This window comes from Manis javanica, chromosome 2, assembly GCF_040802235.1.
Source record: "Manis javanica isolate MJ-LG chromosome 2, MJ_LKY, whole genome shotgun sequence".
Lineage (NCBI taxonomy): Eukaryota > Metazoa > Chordata > Mammalia > Pholidota > Manidae > Manis > Manis javanica.
Genome location: NC_133157.1, coordinates 149059543 through 149073446, shown reverse-complemented (window position 1 = coordinate 149073446; position 13904 = coordinate 149059543). Strand labels below are relative to the sequence as shown.

The window sequence follows — 13904 nt, the reverse complement described above, 5'->3', positions numbered from 1 at the left end:
TGTGGATGAGAACACAGCACTGGCTAGAGCCAGGCCGCCTGGAGTTCACATCTTCTTGTGCTTGGTTTGGGGTTCTTTCCACTATAATTGAGGACACAGAATCATTTCCTTAGGTGACCAGTACTCCAAAGGCTAATGGTGTAGGGAGGCAGAGAACAGTAACCAGTTTTGAATTCAGCCAGACCTGTCATCAAATTCTAGCTTTGTTGGTTACAAATTGGGGAATTGAGTGAGTTAATTGACCACTCTAAGTATCAGTGATTTTCCAGTTAAGAAATTGAAATAATAATAGTAGTAAGAATTATTGTTATATAATACATTCAATAATAATAATGCAGGTAAAGTACACAAAGAGATTAGTCCGATTATAGTTTTTATTATATTTGTATTTTATTATATTATGATGTAGCTACTGTTTCATTAACCTTGTCAATGGAGAGGGCACAACTGTACAGTCCAGGCTTACACAGACACGTAAAAATCTTTCTTTTACAGAACAGGCTGCCATCACATTGGCTAAGTGGTTCTTGGGTGAGCTTTTGGCTGGAGCATTGCTTTGCTAGCGCTGAACTGTGTGCTTAACAGTATTTGCTCAAAGAGCATTCTACTGAAAAGAAAATAATGAACTTGAAAAATCAGTTGGGAAAAGGTAACTTTATTGAATATAGGTCATAGCAAATCAGACAGCTCTTTTTTTGAAAATGTCTCCTCTTTGAGAATATACACATACGCTGTGTGTGTATAGGACTATAAGTATATAAAGTCCTTTTGTGTCTATGATCTCATTAAATCCCTATGATGCCTTATGAAATAATGTATTAGTCATGTTTTCATACACGAAGAAATGCAGGCTTATTTCAAGAGTGACCCATCTGGGATTCTCACTTCAGGACATTTCCTCTGCACTGCGACCGCCCTGGAGAAATGATGCCTGAATGCAACTGACGAAAGGCAGGCATCTTGCAAATAAATACTTTTCTTGCCAAGAGCCTTGCTTCGGGCTGCCCTGCGGGGTTGCTAAGGGTCGCGGGGACGGCACTAACAGATGCCTCCCCTTGTCTGAGGCAGTGCACAGGTTCTTATGTGTGCATGCTGGGCATTTGCTTGTCTGCTTTCAGACCCTGTGTCCTCCCTTCTCTGCTCTGTGTCTCCAGGAAATAGGCTTCCCAGGCTTCCCTGTCTTTGGGCCTCTACCTCCTCTGGGCAAGGAGAGGCACTGGCAAGAGACTGCAGGGTTAGGGGAGGAGAGAAGTCAAGACCTTGCTGCCCCTTCCTGTCAGCCTCACATGGTGTCCCCACAGCAGCCAGTTCTTCTCTGTGGTGTTAGCTCTCCTGCCCCTCCCTGGTTCTAGCGCTGCTGGTTAGCCTGACTCCTGGGCTCTGTACAACCACCACCTTCCATTGTCTTTCCAGCAGCCAGTCTCTAGATGGCCTCTTCATTCTGTTTGGTTCCTTATCTCTTCCATGTCCTGGGGAACCAAATCCCTGCCTTGAATTCTATTTGAAAGACCTAGAATGTTTCATTACTGGACCATGCTGCCATGACATGATGGCATTTAACCTTCACAACATTCCTGGGAGGAGGTATTATCATCTCCATTTACAGGTAAGGAATTTGAGGCTCAGAGGTGGCAAATCATGTGCCCAAGCTCATATAAACAGGAGCTCTGTGGCTGCAATCTCCAGACACTGAATACATTCTGGTGCCACACCCTGGGGCCTGAGTGTGCCCTATGTAGCCCTCGCTTCAGTTTCCTCAGTTACAGATGAAGAAACAGAGTTCAGAGCCATTAGCTTGCCAAATGTGCAGAGCTAGCAATTAGCAGAGATGGGGCTCAAACCCAGATCTGTCTGACTCCAAACCTATTCTTTCTCCTACTGCTGGTGTTTCCTACGGTGAGTGTGTATCACAACTTCAGTGGTGGGGCATGGTTGAAATATAAATCCCTAGTCCCCACCCCAAGCAATTCCAGTTCAGAGGGTTTGAGAAGGGGTTCTGGAGTTTGCATTTTGCACAACTGCCACCAAGTGATGCTGAGGCAGGCGGTGGGAACCACACGGGGTCTGCCCTGCTTATTCCCTTCTACCTGTGACACCATGTGTGGCCTCTGCACACCTCTCCCCACCGGCCTCTGTTTCCTCATCTGTAAAGTGTCTAGTTGGCTTAGATAATCTCCAGGGTCTTCCCAGGTCTTTGCTGAGTCCCCTGAACCTGTGCTGGAGGACTGCCAGGCATGTGGTGTCATGCTTCTGAGGGGATCACAGCTGTGCCACTGTGCCCTCCAGGGCACAGCCAAGGGCTGGGTTTTCTCAGGGACTGCCCAGGCTGCCAGACTGTAAGGAACTCTGTGGCTGGAGAGTAAAGGAAAGCCCTGTTTATTGGTTTGCAGTAGTTGGCAAACTGGCATTTTAAAAAGGAAGTGAATTGTGGGGTGGGGGTTTTAATCCAGGGAAATATTTGAAGAACTCAGTGTTTGCTCTGAGAGGTCATTAACTAAGTTTTGTTCCCACACCCTCTGGAAAAATGATGCTTCATTAAAATGGCAACATGAGGTGTAGTGAAAACGGTGAAATTGGGAACACTGAAAAGGCACATTCACTGGCTTCCACTTAAAATGTAAAAGGAGTGGAAAGAAAACAAATGGACATTTTCTAGAGGCAGCTGAGCGACACAAAACACAGGCATCTTTGTCTCCTTCTTGCAAACTTCCACAATGCCTTCTCCTTTCTTCCTCCTGACTAATCTGTACTTCTAAGGGGTGTTGAGTTTCGGCCAAACTCTGCCCACTCGCATCAAAGGCTGCCCTCTTGTGAATAGCCTGCCCTCACCTACCCATCCTCTTACTCTCTCCTGCCCAAGAACACAGGTCAATCCCTGAAATTAGCTTGCAGTTTCCAGGCCGCTTCCAGGGGGGGCAGCCATTCCTGGGATGAATTAAAGGCCTGGTGTGGGAACCGCACGCCACGGGGTGCACACACACTCTGGCCTATGACCTTGTTACCACCCATCTGTGCGTAGCGCGCGTCCCCAGGGCCGGTCTCTTCACTGCCTGCCCACAGTTTTGGTGACAGAACAGGTTGTGCCAGTTCCACATGTGCTCAGAGGCTCTGAGGCGTCAGCAGTGAATGGGAGTGGGGAGGCGGGCTGAGTTTCTTTTTCTGTTGCAATGCAACCTTTCTACCAGGTCCCAGCTGGGTCTTGGTCCCAGGTTGGGTTTTTTTGTTTTCTTTTTCCCATCAGGAGTAATGTGCTTGCCAAGGGTTTGCTGTATTTAACCACAAACAGGGCACAAAGGAGATTGGGGGTCCGTTTTCATCCTTGCTGCCTTCTGCTTAAAGTGCTGATTTCCAGTGTTGCAGTCTTTGGTCTGTAATACGAGGGGACATGGTTCAGAATTATTAGCTTATAATGAATGAGGACCACTTTGAAAATACAAAATAGTGTAAATAAGAAATCCTTGTGGGCTCTTTGCCAATAACATTTCCCGAGGCCTGTGTGACCTCCTGTTCTTTTCTGACCAGGTCTAGGGTCCTGATGCACCTGCCCCAGGCTGCCTCTTCCTCACAAACCTGTTCCTGTTCCCTTGACACTTCAGAAAGCCAGGGGCTTGGGAAACAGTGAACTCGGCACCAATTTAAATGTGGTCGGATCTGATGCCTACATATTGTACATTGACTCCAGTGCCTGGCTTCTTCATCCACGCCTGCTGTGCCGGACCACCCTTCAACTCCAAAGTGCTGACCTTGATCTGGAGCTCAGAGTCCCCTGCCCAGCACCATTCAGGGCAGAAGGAGAGGCTAGAACCCTTCCTTGGGCAAGGTCCTGCTACGGGACATGGGGCCGCTGCTCGGGTGGGCATTTCCAGATCCTGACGTACAGAGAGGTTTTCCTGGGGGAGATGGGCACTTTGTGATTTCAGAAAACCCACCGCCAAAGCCTAATGAGGAAGGCTAAAGCAGAGTCAGGCCTATGCTGTCCCCTGGTGGTCATGCGTGGCATTACAGTCGACTCCCAGAGTTACTATAAAATCACATATTAATGATGAATTTTTAAAAATAATTTGAGGTAGAATATACATAACAAAAAATTTACCATTTTAGCTATTTGCAAGTATGAAGTTCTGTGGCAGTAAGTACATTCACACTGTTGTGCAACTTGATAATAAATTATTAAGACCAAGGTCATATTATATGTTGTGGGTTTTTTGTTTTTTTAATTGAGGTGTAATTGACATATAACATTATATTAGTTTCAGGTGCATACAATTACTCTTGTGTCCTCTGTTAATACAGTATGAAGTCTAGAGCTGGGAAAAATCAGTAAAGATACATTAGGGACAGTGAATTCATAGATTGAAATCTCTTGGGATTGAAGACAAGTTTTGCCATAGAATCCCTTCAGTCTTTATCTGGTAATGAGTATAAGCTAGAAGACAACGCCAGAATAAAAGTAACAAACTTAGTGGACTTAGGTTGGTTTTGACAGTTAATTAAAACTGCATTACTTAATATAGTTTTGATTTTTTACCAAGTTTGTTTTAGCGTTCCACTTCATTTGACCCTTTTACAATGGTTTTTGGGGAAAGAGAATGATATATTTTCAATCGCTGTTTCACTGACGGAAGCCTAACTTCTGTGTAAGGTCATTAGCAGACTCAAGATGACAGGTCTCTGGCTCCTAAATCGGTGGTCACGTGGGGCAGGGAGATCTGGGGCAGACTGGGGAGCTGTCATTTTGGGTTAGTGGTTTTGTACCCTTTACTTTAGCTCATTCCTGTCACAGCACAGAGGGAACATTTCTAGTCAGCTGTGTACACTACACTAGGCATTTCAAATATGTTTCTGGAAGTTGTCAGTGCTGTTCTCTATGAGGCCTGAAGGCAAAATTCAATGTTTGTAGTAAATAAAGTACTAAAATTATATCAGCTATTGAAAGGATGGATTATTTCCAAGTTGCTTAGCCATATTGGCTATGTTGAATTCAGCAGTAGTGCCAACATATTATGCACAAGAGTTTTGTCTTCCTGCGAACTGAGAATTATACTGAAGATGGTACTACAGAGGCTGCTGAGCAAGGGATCAAGGAATTGTCAGTAGGGTTCAGAATGAGTTTATGGGGATGCAGGAGGAGTTTCTGGAAGTTTTGCCGGGATGGATCTTCCACTGGACAATTTCCCAGAGACTAATACAGAGCAGACAGGCAGCGTCAGAAGCTACACTCACAAAGGGTTCCCAATATTAGGTTCCAAGGAGGACTTCTTCCTGGACTTATATATATGGATTCTGTCTTCCCTTCCCTCTAAGTCTTTGTTATGGGCTGAATTATGTCTCTCCAAAATTTATATGTCAAAATCCTAACTCTCAGTACCTGAAAATATGACTGTATTTGGAGGTAGGACCTTTAAAGAGGTAGTTAAGTTAAATTGAGGTCATTTGGGTGGACCTGAATCTAATATGACTAGTATCCTTATGAGAAGAGAAAATTAGGATCCAGTCATGTGCAGAGAGAAGGGCATGTGAGGACACAGTGAGGAGACGCCGTCTTCAAGCCAAGGAGCAAGGCCTCCGGAGGAACCAACCCTGCCAGCACGTTGGTCTTAGACTTCCAGCTTCCAGAACTAGGAGGAAATAAATTTGGTTTTTGAGTCCTTCATTCTGTGGTACTTTATTACTGCAGTGCTGGCAGACAAATACAGTCTCCTTTTGGACATAGGGAAAATGACCCAAGGCCCATCTACTCAGCCTCAACACCAACCAAGTGAAAACAGTCAAAGGCTACTCTGTAAGGGACTGAAAAATCTTAAAACCCACAAAAATTATGTGTGAAATAACATCTGGTTTGAATGACATCTAGCATCTTTTACTAGACAAGATAAATTAGCATGATTTCTGGAGAAAAGCCTGAATACATGCCCAAACTATTTACCCCCCAGAAATGATTGAATAAAAAGCTTTTCTCCCCTGGCTCTATGATGTCCTATGGAAGGAATTCAAATAGTATGAGAAATGTCCTCAAGTCTAAATGCTTCACACCAGCCATGTTTTACGAAACAAACTACAGAGTTATCAATTGTTATAAGAAAAATATACTCACATATGTTACCTCTAATTTTTCTTTAGCTCTTCTGAGATATGTGGTGTTCAGTTTATAGGTTACATTGTTTGATGAAACTACAGAAGACTTAATAAGAAAAGGAACCTAAGAAATGCAGACTTGGAATCCTGCTAATGCAGGCATGCTGAGGGTGTCATCAATGGTGGGAATGGTGTTGATACTGGCAACTAACTAATCTTTACTGAACATTCCCTTGGTATGGGCACTAAATTAGCACTTGACATATTTCCCTTAGGTTTCACAGAACACTAGTAGATAAGATGTCTGATAAGGTAGCAGTTCAGTTTTGCTCACCACTGCTGTTCAGCTGTGTGAATTTGAGCGAATTACATTCCTCTCCATGACTCAGCCTTCCTGTTTGTGAAAGGTTGTTGTTAATGCACATAAAGTGCTGGAAATAGGGCCTGGAACAGATAAAGGTTTCAGTAAATGCACTGCTGGTATTTTCTTAACCTCTTCCGATGGAGAAACAAAGGACAGTAGAGATCAAGCAATTTTCTTACTACCTCAGGAACCTCTGTGACGGGGAACTCCAGGTAGGCACATGGGCCACTGCCTTGTCTGGGCTCTCCAGCACTTGCCCTTGGGTCAGACTGTCCCTTGGGGTACTTTAACCTTATTTCTGCTGGGACACACGGGGATGATATTAATTTGTGTGACACATGCTTCTTTACCCCTAAATACTTCAGCATGTGTCACCTAAAGGCAAGAACATTCTCTTATAGAACCACAGTAAAATTATCAAAATCAGGAAATTAACATTGATGTACTAATATCTATAGACCTTCTTCAAATTTTACCATTTCACTTACATCCTTTATGGGAAAATAAAATACTTATTTTCTAATCTAGGATCCATTCCAGAGTCGCATGTCATTTAGTTGTCATTTCCCTTTACTTTTTAAAAATCTGGAATGATTACTTAGCCTTTTTTTTTCTTTCTTTATGGCTTTCATGACCTTGACACTACTTTTAGAGTACAGGATTTTTATTTTGTAGACTGCCTCTCGATTTGAACACAAATTTGTTTTTAATGTGCACTTCCTAGAAATGCATTAACTTTACTCAAAGGAATGAAAGAAATGGGGATACATGAGACATAACAGAGACTGACCAGATGGCAATATTTTGAAGTTATATGGTTCTCTTGATAATGCTTCAGTAGAGCTGTATTAGTAGATGTCATGATTGATTCTGATATGAAAGTTGTTCACTGCTGGTCTTGGTAAACCAGTTGTGTCATATATAAGATTATAGGTTTGATTTACATGGTCTCTCTCTGTCCAGTTCTGGAATTCTTCTAAAGTAATGGAATTCTGATACATTGTTAATGATGCTGTTGACATGCTTTCTTTAAGTGTTCCTGTCCTGGCTTCCCAGGGTAAGAAACATCCTGGTTATAGGTGCTCTGACTCCTGATGAGCCCTCCGTGGTCACCTCCTTGCTCGCATCCTGTGCCTGTCCCAACACGCCCCCAGCCCTCCCCAGCAGCAGTGGCAGACTTTGGCCCCCTCTGAGCCAGATCCAGAAGTTCAAGACAACTGGGACCTTGATCTTGGTTCCACTGAAAAGACAAGGGGAAACCACAGTTCCATAGACACGTGACTCCTTCCTTTCCTCAAATCCAATGTCATGAAGTAGTTGCCAGGAAATAAACACTGACACCTGCCACTTAAGCGTAACTTCACTTGCAGGAAGACAGCAATCAAGGAACTTGGAGCAAATGCCAAGTTTAAGGGAAGAATGCAACCTCGTGCTTCCAGATCCTTGCCACCAGGCGGTGTGTGCTGGGCCTTTGGAAAAAACAAGAATTAAATATTTTGCCTAAGTGAATTGCATTTCCTTCCAAGTTCAAATAGGAACTTTGCTCTCTAGGAATGTGAAACTAAGCCCAGGAAAAAGGAAACTGAATCCGGGTCCAAACTTACAGAAGAATCTTTTCCTTTGGCCAGCTTCTGCCTTCTCATTTCCCTCTGGAGCTATGACTTCTGAGTGAGAAGCACAGATTTTCCCTGAACCTTCCTGGTCAATAAATGGCTCAGCTTCTCAGAAAAAACAAAAACAAAACAGAGTTAACATTTTAACATTACTTTTCTCCTAGTTAACATTACTTTTCTCCAACCATTCACTTTTCTTCTCACCTTTACAATTTTTATTTGACTTTTTTCACATACTTAAATGCCTTATGTTGACTAGGGTTCTGCCATGTGTCTGCCCTTGGGATGTAGGAAATGCCTCACAGGCTAGGGCTGTCATTCAAAAACATTTCCTCCATTGAGGAAACTACTAGCTCCTGGGGAAGAGCATTGTGCCAGAACTCTGAGCTTCCCATCGCCGCCCAGGCTGGGGGTAGTTTATTCTTCCCAAGAAACACATGTCTGTGTGTACACACCTGGCAGGAACTGAGCTGCCTTCTGAATGGCAATGTAGACCAGGAGTTGGCCTCAATGCCGTTGTTCCATGGGTTCTCAGGCATACTTTCTAGATGTTATTTCCAAGGCCTCTATTTTGCTCCATGTTCTCTTTTTGGGGAAAAAGAGAGAGGCAAAAGGTTCATTGGGATGTGAGACTGGGAAGTGAGTCTGAGAGAATAATGATGCTGGGAAGAATGATGCATTTTTGCTAACAGTTACATAGTGAAGGTGTACATTTTCTATTTGCTGTTGAAATGGCAAAGAATTGGTTATTTACTTGAAAGGTGAGAAGGATGGGAGTGTAGATAAAAAGTTTGAGTTCTAAGACAGCCATCTGTGTATGATAGTTAAGGAATGAATGGAAATAGAACAGTTTGCACTTTACAAAGTACTTTCAAGTAATTTTCCATCCATCCACCCATTCATCCATGCCTCCATCCATCCATCCATCTGTCCATGCATCCATCCATTTTTTATTTCTTCAGCATGTCCCAGGTTTCATTCTTGGCCCAAGAATGCAGAGGTGGAGAGAGGAAAATCTAAGTCCATTCACTGGGGCAGGCATCACAAAGGGTCATTACAATGTAGAGTGGTAAGGGCTGCAAAGAGGCCATTGATGATGTAGGGGACACAGAGGACTAAGTCAGGAAATCTATAGGGCATGGGAACATTTTGCCTGGATCTTGAAGAATGTGTAGAAATTTGCTGTGTGGACAAGAGGAAAGAAAGAACTTCTGATACATGCAAAGGCCTGAAGTATGTGCAAAAAAGGAACCGGACATGTGAGGTTGGGGGAGGTGAAGCCTTGATTCTGACCTGCAGTCAATCAGCATCTGAGTTGGGCAGAACTGGCCCAGGTAAGGTTAGGAAGGGGAGACATTCACCTGAGCCCTCTCACGGTGCCTTCGCATGTCTTCCTGGCCCTTCCTCCTTTTTGTCTGTTGGAGGCAAGGGCTCAGAAGGTACTGGTTTAATGAGAGAGGAAAATGAGCAATAGTTCGAGAGAGTTGTGGCTCACCCACAGCTGTGCCTCCGAGTCCCCCAGGGACATGTTTGAGATTTACGTGGCTAGACCTGATTCCCAGAAGCACTGACTCAGGCCTGGGTGGGCCCAGCACTGGACCCTTGATAGGGCTTCTCAGGTGCGTCCTTGGTTGAGAACATCTGTTATTTGTGATTCCTCTGCCAGGTGTATCTGCTTACAGAAAGAAAGAATTCTGGGAGCTATACCTCCATCTCAGAAGACAGGACCTGCAAAAACTTTCAGACACACCCCCTCCTTTATCCTGCTGTGCTGGGTGTAAACTGTAACGATAGGAACTTGAGCCAGGGTTCCCAGAAGGCTGGCTCAATTTCAGGAGATTCTCTCAAATAATGTTTTTCAAGCTCCAGAGTCTCAGAGTCTACTTACACCGCATTTCTCTGTGAATTTTTATAATCTGATTTCATCATTACATTAGAGGTGGGAGGAGGCATGTCCAGAGCTTCTGGGATACTGGCAACACTCAATCTCTTGACTAAATATCGATTACATTGTATTCATGCTGTAAAAATCCATCACGCTGTTCATGTACTGCATGTACTTTTTAGCCAATATATGATACTCCAGAAAAAAGTCAACTTAAAAATAAGGGGCTGATTTTCCAGTTGAAATTGTAATGTAAGGAGTGTAGTAGAGACCATTTTTTTCCCTGGAAGGTGGGCGCGCTTCCAGGGTGGCCTCCACGTGGGGCTTCACTTTGGCAAGGATGCAGTTGAGGGCCTTGCAGGGCACAGAGTCTACCTGTGTGTGGAAGGCCTCCGCAGGCTGTGGGAATGGCAATCTTGGATTTCCTGACTTTTGTGCATTGATGGGTTCACCCACAGACTCCCATTAGGCCCATTTCGTAGACTGAATGAAACCATTGGCAACTTTCTAATTTGTTTTTCAGCCCGAGTTGAAGCTGGTAAATAAGCCAGAATTCCCAAGCTCTCCCAGGCGAGTGTGGCAAAACACTGGGGCGCCTTTTTCTTCTTCTCTGTCCATCTGCAGGCCAAGTGTGCATCAGTCAAAGGCAAACCCTGAATCGTGCTTTGTGCCAGTCTCTGGGAAGATCCCAAGATCATGTGGTGGGGAGAAGTGGCAGTGGCTGTGGCAGCACCATCTGCAGGGCGAGCCCCGTCTCTACCTGCCGCAGGATGTGTGGGGCAGGCTTCGTGGGAACAATCCGCCCGGGGCACAAGGGGGCTTTTGACATCAGCTGAGTCCCGGGCTGCCTTACAATGAGAGGCCTGTTGGGCAGAGGGAGACTGCGTCATGAGCTGAGCGTCCAAGGCCAGCTCTGGCCATCTGGACTGCGGACCTCTGCAGCAATCTGTCCTGTAACTGGCTCCAGGTGCGGAAAGCACATTGCCTTTCAAAGGAAGCAACTGCAACAATAAATTTGTATTTCGAAACTGTGAACTTTTAAATGGTTTATTTTTTTTGTGTGTGACCAAAAGCCTTATATAAATGTTAGATACTATCACTTCATCAGCAAGTAAGCCTGAGAAAGTCTCTCTTTTGGCTGTGAGTCAATAGTGGTGATGGTTCTTTCCTTACAGCAGGTAGCAATGTCCTGTCAAGGATAGGAAAATGCCTTATAACAATGAAATTCATTAAAGACCTTATATGACCAGGTGGTGAGGAAGGCAGATGATCATGACTGTCACCATTTGGCAGGTAAAATTCCTAGGCTCAGGCAGAACAATGACTCATGACCAAGGTCGAGTCACAGGTGGGAGGTGGAGCTGATGCCTGATTGTGTCCTCCAGCCTCTGGCACCGAGAAAGGACATGCAGGCTTACATGGACTTTTCCTGGCAGGCTTGCTTTTCCCAGCCAGAATGCAGGTGGCAATGTTGTGATTCCTGGCATAACCTTCAATGCTTCAATGATAACCTCTGCCGGCGCCAGGCACCAGCTGAGTGTCACAGAGCAACTCCCAGGCTTAAAAGCTGGTGCATGCCGAGGTTTTCATAGCAGCCTCTCATTTATAAGTTGTGTTGGAAAGAAATCTCTAACACCTAACTGGGGACCTCTGGATTCGAACAGCTGTGGTTTATAAGAGATTTGGTTGGGGGTTGTTTTCAAAGTGCCTTTCAGAAAGTATCACCTTAGACTGGAGTTACCTTTTGTTCCAGTAGAATGACCTGCAGTACTTCTATGCTCAGAAAACCAAGCTTGCAAGAAAAACCTGATTGTATTTTCTTACACCTCACAATTCATTTCAGCAAGTGCCTTTACACCACTCCCTCGTTTCTTCCCCTCTTTTGACGATAGTCCCAAGAAAGCTTTTATGTCAAATGTCAAGCATTTTGGAAGATGTGTGGCACAGACAAGTCTGCTGGCTGGGTGCTGGTGACTCATGGCTGCATTGGGGGCCTTGAAGGTACCTTCTCGCCTGACATCTTATGACTCCAGGACTAATTAGTCTCTACTCATAAATGAAATGGTAACAACTACCATGTATTAAGCACTTCCTGTGTTCCAGTCTCTGGGCTGATCTTAACATCATCACTCTGAATCCTAAGGAAACCCGGTCAGTATCACCCCTATTTTAGAAATGAAGAAACTGGCGTTTGGAGAAATTAACAACTTGCCTGATGGCACAGATTTAAGATTCAGTGAGTGACAGTAACCAGGAGGTTGATTCCAGATCAGCCTAATTCCCTGCTCCAAACCTGCAACTTCACCAGAATACACTTCAGAGCCCCCGCGGTTACTCCCTTAGGGTAGCTCATGATTTCCAGCTCTCGCGGTGGCCGGTACTTTGTCAGATTCAGTGTTGACGTCAGTGAGGAAAACCTCAAACCAGGGCTAGGTGTCCTGGACCTGAGCAAATGCCCAGAAGGAACTCAATGTCCATAGATCCAGATGAGTCCCAGCATGGGTATCCTGGCACTGGGGAGTTCTGGGACATCTTTCTCAATGCCTTGCATGTAACCCCTGTTCAATAGAGATTGGTTGACAAAACTCACAGTCTGGTTTTCTGGTGGGTTGAAAGCATAATGATTTTTAGAAAGAACACTCAAAATTCTGATCTGTGTGTATGGAGGACATATATAATAATAATACTACAATTAATTTTAAAAATATGGCCTAAGAAGTCAGGTTTCATATATATATATTTATAATTATAATGTTAAATTATAATTATTAAAATTACAAATGTAATTTCCACAAAGGAGATACATATGTCATCTCTCTCTAAAACCCTTTTTGTGTAAAAACTATCCCTACAATCCAATCTCAAGGGTATTTTATTTCTCATCCAGTCTGTGGCTAATTGTATTATAAATTAATGCTTTCTGTCTTCCCAGAGGGGTACAGGTACAGTAGCAATATACACTGACTTCTTTTAGCAATAAATGTTTTATGACATCAAAAGTCACTTCTGTTCCACAATAGGGACTAGAGGTTTTATTTAAATTATCCAAACATCTTTGTCATAAAGGAGACTTAGTAACAGCAAAGTAGCCTAAAGCTGTGTGAACTAAGCAAGTATAATCTAACACTTGTGAAAAATACAGTATCATAGAATAATACAAGTTTTTCAGTTTGTTTTAACTTGGTAATTAAAATGAACCTGAGGTAAAAAAACAAAATTGAAAATGGGTTTATCATACATCAGGGTATTGAGACATAAAATATACCAGATATTTCAAGAAAAATATGCTTCATCTTCTCATTCAGTGCCCAGTAAACGCAGATTTCCTCCATGAGGCTAGTATTATCTCAGCTTTTATGAGGACTTTTCAACTCTGATATTTTCAAAAATACACTGAGGCTCAGTTAGAAGCCACCTGATGACACTGAGTGAAGAGGACGTTCCTGCTGGTGGGAGGACGGTGCAGGGTGGGTGTCCCCTGCTGGCAGTGCCCCCTACAGAGCCACAGGACGTGCCTCCCTGAAAGGGTAAGGCCAAAATGTTTCAGGACTTGGGCCACTTGGCCTCTGCAAGGCTATCACTGGGGCTCTGCAAATCTCGCAAAATAGACAAAGAAAACTGATTCCGATATGCATCTTCCTCACTGACATTTTTTCATTTGAAAGATGTCATAATCATTTCAAAGGAATGTGTAAAGAGGTGAGTTCTGTTTCACTTCTAATATCTACTCGCTATTGCCCGCATAGATATTTTTATTAACAAGCAAGGGGAGCAGGGCCAAAATTATTTGTGAAATATCATCACCAGTGGAAGTACCTCATTAAATGGGGAGCGGGAAAGGGTGGGAAGTAAAGCAGACTAGGGCTGGGAAGGCATGCCCACCGTGCCCACACAGTGTCTGGTGTGTTTCACAGGACTGGCTCAGCCGCTGGTCCCCTTTATTGGGGCTCAGGTGCTGCATGTGCGC

The 13904-nt window shown here is 44.0% G+C and overlaps 1 long non-coding RNA gene across 1 annotated transcript in view; it reads left to right on the top strand.

Annotated features, from left to right (window-relative positions):
- Positions 1-10972, top strand: part of LOC108386924 (uncharacterized) — a 38300-nt gene extending 27328 nt beyond the window's left edge. The window contains exon 2 of the long non-coding RNA XR_012124090.1: positions 10562-10972. This is a non-coding gene — a long non-coding RNA (uncharacterized lncRNA). The remainder of the gene's footprint in view (positions 1-10561) is intronic.
- The last annotated feature ends 2932 nt before the right edge of the window (positions 10973-13904 follow it).